Source organism: Physella acuta, unplaced genomic scaffold (genome assembly GCF_028476545.2).
Source record: "Physella acuta isolate Inbredline_101_S28 unplaced genomic scaffold, ASM2847654v3 ptg000264l, whole genome shotgun sequence".
In the NCBI taxonomy this organism is placed as follows: domain Eukaryota; kingdom Metazoa; phylum Mollusca; class Gastropoda; family Physidae; genus Physella; species Physella acuta.
In genome coordinates, this window is record NW_026731783.1 from 605,562 (window position 1) to 614,151 (window position 8,590).

At 35.4% G+C, this 8,590-nt stretch overlaps 1 pseudogene; it reads right to left on the bottom strand.

Annotated features, from left to right (window-relative positions):
* Positions 1-743: 743 nt before the first annotated feature.
* On the bottom strand, positions 744-903 carry LOC131939127 (uncharacterized; annotated as a pseudogene).
* Between the last annotated feature and the right edge of the window lie 7,687 nt (positions 904-8,590).

Below are 8,590 nucleotides of genomic sequence, written 5' to 3' on the forward strand. Positions count from 1 at the left end.
ATGGGAGATGATCTGTTGTTGAAAGGGCGAGCTTGTGTCTTGTCGTTTATGGTAGCGTTGATCGAATGTTCTAGAACTTGGAAAAGGTTGACGAGAGTTTATGGATGATTACACGTGAGATGTTTTGAGTATTTGATCGTTGAGGGATGACGAGATGACTTGGTACTGGATGTCGTTTAGTGGAGAGGAGATTGAAGTGGGCGAGATGACGTAGAGGAATGATTAGTTTTCGTGGTATTGCTGAGTCGAGGATTTGAGCTTGGTTTAGTAGTTGAAGTGGGTAGAGTGAAGGTGTTGACGATTGTTTATTTGGGGTGAGTTGAGTTGGTATTGGAGAGATGGTTAGTTCGTTTGCTGGTATTTGGTGGACCCTCCCACCTAAGACGTCTCCTAGGTGGGTGTCGCCAAATTAGTGGCAAAGTAGTTAGTAGCGATGTGTTTGCGTGGTTGATAGGTTGATTGGCTGGTGATCGTGACGGACCTCCCACCTAAGATTTCTCCTAGGTGGGTGTCGTCAGAGTGGTAGTGAGTTTGTTGGGAGCGAGGTAGTTGTGTTTGACGTAGTAGATGAGTTCGATTTGCTGGCGATTGTGACAGACCTCCCACCTAAGATTTCTCCTAGATGGGTGTCGTCAGGCTGAAAAATAGAAGATTGAAAGGTTAGCCACTCGTACATTTGAAGCCACCCAATACAAGTATTGGGTGACTCTTCTCGAGGGCATGTGTGGGAGCAACCCCACAGCGGTCGTTGGCGAGATTTGGGTGAGTTAGAGTAGTAGATTTGACCGCCTCTCGGCCCCGGCAGCCAGCCCTAAAAAGGGCTGACCAACCGAATGGCTAAGAACCATGTAGATCCATAACAGATACTACACTTTGATCTTAGCCAAAAGGCCGAGAAGCGATGTATTATTGTTAAAATAATTGTTATTGCATTGGACTATAGTTCAGAAAAGTTGTTTGAGCTAAATAAATTGCTTGTTTTAGAAAAATGTATACATCAAAGTCACTGTTTTCAAATTTTATAACCTGAGAGATTTATAATGCATATTAGCGTAACTACTAACTTTTTTATATTTTCTGAAATCTTTAAATATTTTTGTTAGATAATTCCTACTGTGAACAATTTTATTTAAATATATCTTTCTAAAATGTACTAAAACCGACAGCTCAGTAATTTCGATTGCGTTGTCTCCCTTCTAATTTTTCCCATTTAAAAACAATGGCAAAGGTCTTTGGCAGATATGTATTTAAATTAAAAAACAAAACAAAAAACAACACATTTTGTTCCAGACATTATCTTTATGGATTTAGAACTCTAATCAAAACATTATGAAATATTACTTGTAATGGTATAACTATAAAATATGTGTATACTGTTTAAAATTGCGTTATTTATTATTTTTATATTTTTAAACTGTGAAACACGCAGGGGCGGAACTACTATGCCGCAATGCGGGAGTGGGGGGGGGGGGGGGGGTGCACGCCATTTAGGGGCCCACAGCCGACCATAATAATTTGTTATTGGTTTTTTTTTTTTTTCATTTTTTGACTTAATAGTTGTTTCGTAAAACAAACACTATAGCTGCGGTTTGATTATCTTTATTCTTTAGACACCACCCTATGCTCTTGTAAATTCTTTTTCCCTTTGTTGTTAATTTAACTACCCAAAACGTGAGAGAGACACATGAACACGATTTTAAAATACGCAGCTGATGCTAACTAAAAGCCACCTCTTTGCACTTCATATTAATGCACTATTGAGATAAAAGTGACAACAGATGGGGAATGTGACTGAGAGAAAAGTGACAACAGATGAAGAATGTGATTAAAAAACTCTCTAACGACCCAAAGCTTTCACGTGCCACTGTTGTTACTCGAGACTCAGCTGATCTGATGTATCTAAACTAGTGTGATATTTTAGCGGGACCAACATTTATTTCCTCAATGTCTAGACATCAAGTTGACCATCTGTATGGTGCCAATGTTACAGAGCTAACATCAACATGTACACACCCTTACGTCATAACTGTTTGGTGTCAATACCGATGTAAACAAAAAGTAATGTTACTCTACACCGACATGCATTTTGTTCACATAAAACCTGCTAGTTGACGTTAGGAAAACGAATATGGATGGTACCACAAAACACACACTTTGGTGTCCTTGTTTACGGAGGTTACATTCTCCTTCTGTTGTCATTTTTATCTCAATGGTAAAGTAATATGAAGTGTAATGAGGCGGCTTTTAGTTAGCATCAGTTGCGTATTTTAATATCGTATTCATGTGTCTCTCTCGTTTTAGCTTGTTCGATTAAACGAATCCATAACATGTATTATAAATAACTGTCATTTCAAGGTTTAGTTGATATGCTTATATAGAATGAGTCTATGTATTAAAGTATTATTAGTATTGCTGTGGTGGTAACCTTGCCGTCTAGATCTACAAATCTAATATTCAAACCACTGGTAATCCGAAATCACATAGATCTAGATCTAGTCATGGGCTGGAGTAGATTGATAGATTATAGAGTCTCTAGATACCTAGATTTTATAATTTAATAAGAGATCTAGATCTGTGATTGTGGTAAAAAAAAAGCTGCTCCAAAAGAAACTGAATCAAACAACCAAATGTAGACAAAATGTTATGTGTCGAGTGTAGACAAAATGTTATGTGTCGAGTGTAGACAACAGGTTATGTGTCGAGTGTAGACAGCAGGTTATGTGTCGAGTGTAGACAACAGGTTATGTTTTGAGTGTAGACAACATGTTATGTGTCGAGTGTAGACAACAGGTTATGTGTCGAATGTAGACAACAGGTTATGTTTCGAATGTAGACAACAGGTTATGTGTCGAGTGTAGACAACAGGTTATGTGTCGAGTGTAGTCAACAGGTTATGTGTCGAGTGTAGACAACAGGTTATGTGTCGAGTGTAGACAACAGGTTATGTGTCGAGTGTAGACAACAGGTTATGTGTCGAGTGTAGACAACATGTTATGTGTCGAGTGTAGACAACAGGTTATGTGTCGAGTGTAGACAACAGGTTATGTGTCGAGTGTAGACAACAGGTTATGTGTCAAGTGTAGACAACAGGTTATGTGTCAAGTGTAGACAACAGGTTATGTGTCGAGTGTAGACAACATGTTATGTTTCGAGTGTAGACAACAGGTTATGTGTCGAGTGTAGACAACAGGTTATGTGTCGAGTGTAGACAACAGGTTATGTGTCGAGTGTAGACAACAGGTTATGTGTCGAGTGTAGACAACATGTTATGTGTCGAGTACGGGTAGCTCATCATCTGGTAAAATTAAAAAAAAAAAGATAAATAAATAAAAATGATGTTACATGTATTCCTGTTTTTCTTGTTTGACTGGAAAAAAAACAACTATCTGTTGTTTATTATATATCTGCTCTGCTTGTTGGCAGCCAATTATTAAGTCATGTTGGGGCTCCAAAGAAAGTTTGTGAACTAACATAATGCTTGTTTAGCTGATACCTAAATCATGTAATGTATAAAGTGTTAAATTTAAACAAAACGCTTTAATAATTTTTTAATTAAAATTGTCAATCCGTTTAGATGTACCGTTATATATTTACTTTTTTAAATATCAATATTTAATACAGATCTTAACTTGCTTATCAGTTGCAGTTTACTGAATTTAAAATACTGTTTTTAAAGTAATATATTAGTTCGACGGAGAAAAATGTATACATTTCAGGGAGTAGCCTACGTCATGATCAGAAGACCTATAGAATGTAGATCTAAATCAAATTTGAAAGTAATTGTTCATTTCTTCATATTCTAAAATTGGAAGAGGACGCCATTAGTGTTGTGTTTTTTTCTGAAGTTTAAACTTGTTGCATTTGACGACATTGTTTATTGGGTTCTTGTCACAACCAAATCCAGATAGTCAACTTGATTTCCAGACATTGGAACTATCCAGATGGTCAACTTGATTTCCAGACATTGGCACTATCCAGATGGTCAACTTGATTTCCAAACATTGACACTATCCAGATGGTCAACTTGATTTCCAGACAGTGGGGAAATAAATGTTGGTCCTGCTAAAACGTCATACTAGTTTAGATTCATTAGACCAGCTCTTTGTATCTAGAGCAGGGGTCTCCAAACTTTTCAGTCCGAGGGCCGCATTAACAATCAAATTTCAGTTCGGGGGCCAGTTTCTTCCAGGCATGGCTTTGATTTTTCTTGGCAAAGTTCCTCTGCCATCACCAACAAACGTTTTCTCCTTGAACAAAAAGATCTCCGCGGGCCGGATGAGAGAACCTCGCGGGCCGCATCCGGCCCGCGGGCCGTAGTTTGGAGACCCCTGATCTAGAGTAATAACAGTGGCATGCGAAAATTGTGGATCGTTAGAGAGTTTGTTAACGACAAACCCCATCTGTTGTCACAGTTCTCTCAATAGTGCAGGAATGTTAAGAGCAATGAGGTGACTTTTAGTTAGCATTGGCTGCGTCTTTTTAAATCGTGTTCATGTTCCTCTGTCCTTTTGGCCTGTTAGATTAAACAGTAATCATTGAATATATTATACATACACACGTGTTTTTTTTTTATTGACTGGACAATCAGGTATTTTACTTCAACGGTCAAGATTGTTGGCACGTTAATCATTAAGACAGAGTTAACATTAACTAGTTATACATTTGTCCTTCTGATACAATGATTCTCATTCCCCAGAAGAGTTTCCAATGTCAATATTTCTAAGTTAAATAATCAAACACACATCATATAATCTAAAGACAACATAGTTAACATATTAAGGTCTATAGAAAAATTATCACACCTATTTCTATAAGATGTTCTTAGTCAAAGCATCCACTAGTATATGTTCTAAAATCAATACATCAAAATATATCTTAGAGCAGTGGTTCTTAACATGGGTTAGATATCTAATTAATGAAAATGGTGACGTTTGTTTTACAGAGCCATTATAGTGGTACTCTCCTACTTGATTCAAACCAAAACCTTAGAGAATTGTCTATCAAAGTTTACAGTCTAGAGTTTAGATCTTTGACGTTTGTAACTAAGTCTCTAGCTTCCCCATATTCCGTCATCCTTTTTAGGATACCTAACTGAACGTAACTCGTAAAAACGTTAAAAAGCTGTAGATCAGTTTTACAGTCATTTAGAAGTAGAAACAACACATTAAACACAACCCATGTTACATATCTCTTTTGGATAGCTACATAGTTCACACATATAGAGTTACATTGAACTTAAATCAGTCCGATCCCATTTGGCGAATTTAACCTGTTATGTAATTATTTTTTTTAAATCGAGTTTAAATTTAGTCAATAGTAGTAAAGTATACGCGTATTTATTTTTATTAACAACAATTTTCAATCAAGATAGATACACTGTCGATTTTGAATAATTTTAATTTTTAACGAATTTTTTAACGAAAATTAATATCTACCATTCACTTATCATTAAAATTTGTTATTCTGAAACAATTGCAGGGAGATAGCCAATTGATTTGTATAACCATCTGCATTCATAAATGTTTAAATACTAAGAAGGAAACTACGAATTACAACAGTTATAAAATAGGAATTGTATTTCAAAAATTACCTTTTTTATATTTAAACATATATTATGTATATGATAGAATGGCATTAGTTAAAACGTTTTTAAAAATATTGCGTTTGTTAGTAATTGTTTTTTGGAGAAATGTGAAAAATTCAACGTAAACAAAATAATGTGTTTTTTTCAATTTTGCTGATTATTATTTTTAATATTGTAAAGTTCTTTTTGTCGACATTTGAGGCCTTACCCTTGGTTTTCAACCTACTTATTGCTGGTTTCTTTTCTTTTTTAAGTTGATTAAAACATTAATACTTCAAAAACACAATTTGATATTCCTAGTAAGATACAACATTATCCTCACATCGAACCCTTTCCTATTGCAAAATAACACAATATACATAATGTTAACTTTATTCCGTGGGCCGTAAAGATCTCACATCGAACCAAATCATGATCCGCTTACTTACATGATAGAACACCATGGGATTTGTGAGTCAGTCTCAAGTGCTCGGCTACCGTCAAGACACAGATCAGTCTCATATATTTCACATTAGGATTTTTCTAAGTGGGTACGATACTAAAATTAAAAACATTATCTTTACATAAATCATATTTTAAAGGCCATGAGACACTTCAGTGAGATGAATGCTTTCCTATGTGCTCATATATATCTAATACTATTTTCCCAAACGATGTGTTCACTATGTAGATTCATTTCGTGTTACTAATAGATACGGTTTTCTTTTATCTGACCAAAACTATTCTATGGAACCGATCGTAAAAATTTTGTTTCAGCCTAATGGCATATGTTCTCTTTGAAATGGTACCTATATTTTATTTTTGCTATAAAGATTGCTAGCGTGTGTGTGTAGAAATGGACTAAGTCTGTCCCTCCGTAATGTGGTGTAGTGTCTGTTTATTTGAATATAGTGTTATTCCTCTCCTTTATGTAGTATTGCGCTTGACTTGACTTAGTCCTCTTTGCTCCTTATGGAGCATAGGGCCTCCACCATTTCCTTCCATTTATTCCTATTCTCGGCTATTAATTTTGACATCTCCCAAGACATCCCTGTTGGCTTCAGTTCTTCAAGAAGACTCCGCCTCCAGGTCAGTATTGCGCTAATGGGTATTTATTCTATAGAAATATGTGATTTAGTCTAAATGTGTTAATTTGACATACACATGTCATGTAGTCATATCCCTTTATTTAATGTGTTTTGTATTAGGGTTTGTTGGTTAATGTTTCTAAATGTTTGAAGATCAATTCCCCAATGGTTTTGTTTGTTTGGTTGTACTAACTGTTGCTGTAAAAATAATTTCTTCTTGAACTGAGTATTCTAGTTCCAGAACTTAAGCTTGAAATACAAAGTTACAGATAGAATAAAACAAGATGACAACACGGGGTGTCAACTATTTTAAAATTACAATGTAAAAGATGATCACTGTTACAGGTTGTTTATAAAGTGTGTTCATTTTTTTTCCATCAATTTTTCACGTTCATATATTTATCCTGAACAACGGCTACCAAAGATTGCTGTCTCCACTTCTCTGATAAGACATTTAGTTATTGCCAGCTGATAGTGAGAAAGATTTAGTATGACATAAAGTAGGGCTTAGAATTATTTAATAACTGGAGAAAATGGCCGTCAAGTTGATCCATTGTAGCTATATTTGATCAACTGGCTTCATCTGAGAAGTGTTATTGATTTAGTGTCAGCTCAAAGTTGTTTCCCATTGTATGTTTATAATCAGACTAGGGGGACTAATCTATGAACCGTTCAGAAATTCTAAATTATAACTAAATTTCACAGTAAAACATGTCTTTATTTCGATATATAAGCATTGTTTATAAAATATAATTTGTCATAAACCATGTATTTTAACAATCTAAACGTTTTTAATATTCAGTCCATTTTGAAATTATAGCACGAATAAATTTGAAAAAAAAAAGTGATAACTTTATTTGAAACTGTTTGTGTATAACAAAGAATATATTTATTATTATGCACTCCCTTAACCCATATTATCCCAAGGTCTCAAATTTTTATAATTTTTTGATATGGTTTAGCTTTTGGGCACTGAATGAAGGAATGACTATGGATTTTTTAAAAAAATCAATACTTTTTTTAATATCGATTTTTTAAAAAACGTCCCATAAATGGGACGCTAGCAACGAACGGCCCCATGTACATTTATTGAAAAATAAAATCATTTATCACGAAATATGGCTATTCACGCGAAAATTAAGCTGTATACTGATTTTGTATTGTTAGACCAATGATTACATTGTTTAGGACAACTAAAAATACTGATAATGATCAATTGGGTTAGCCATACCACGGTCTAAAATGCAGAAATTATGTTCAAAAGTCTAGTTTTCTTTCAATCTAGCATCCATCAAAGTAAATAACACTTGGAAATGAGTAAAGCTGTGACTAGTACATCTAATTAGACACACATGATCACAAATATTGTTATTATTCATCGAAACTGTAATATAATTAAATATAAATAATTGATTTTTTGGTGGGTGTACTTGAAATTTTCAGGGGTGGGGACTTAAATTTCAGGGGAAGGGTGGACATTGGTAAAAGTATGTTTTGTATATAAATTCCATTTTGTTCTGGAGGCAGAGCCCCCCTCCCCTTCCTCCGAAATGATGCCTGAAAGAAACTCTGCCCTCAGTGAATTTGCAAAAGATGATCCGGTCCAGTCCCTGATGTCATCCAGCCATCTTCTCTTTTGTTACCCTCGCTATCCTCCCCCCCCCCCCCATAGGCGTACATTAAGACATCAGACATCTTATTTCTAGGGCACGGATCCGTCTCTGAGGGCTTGTATTGAGTGTTCATGGCTCTCATCGATGTATGCACCTCGCTATGCGAACGGCTCCCAATCTAATACCAGGGATCTCCTTAAAAAGTTAACAACGTAAAAGTGGTATTGGGAACCTTTGGAGGGGAATATTATTGGGGCATGACAACTGTACACAGCCAATTCACATTTCTGCTATATGTAGTTTAAGCTCTCTTATATGAAGAGAGT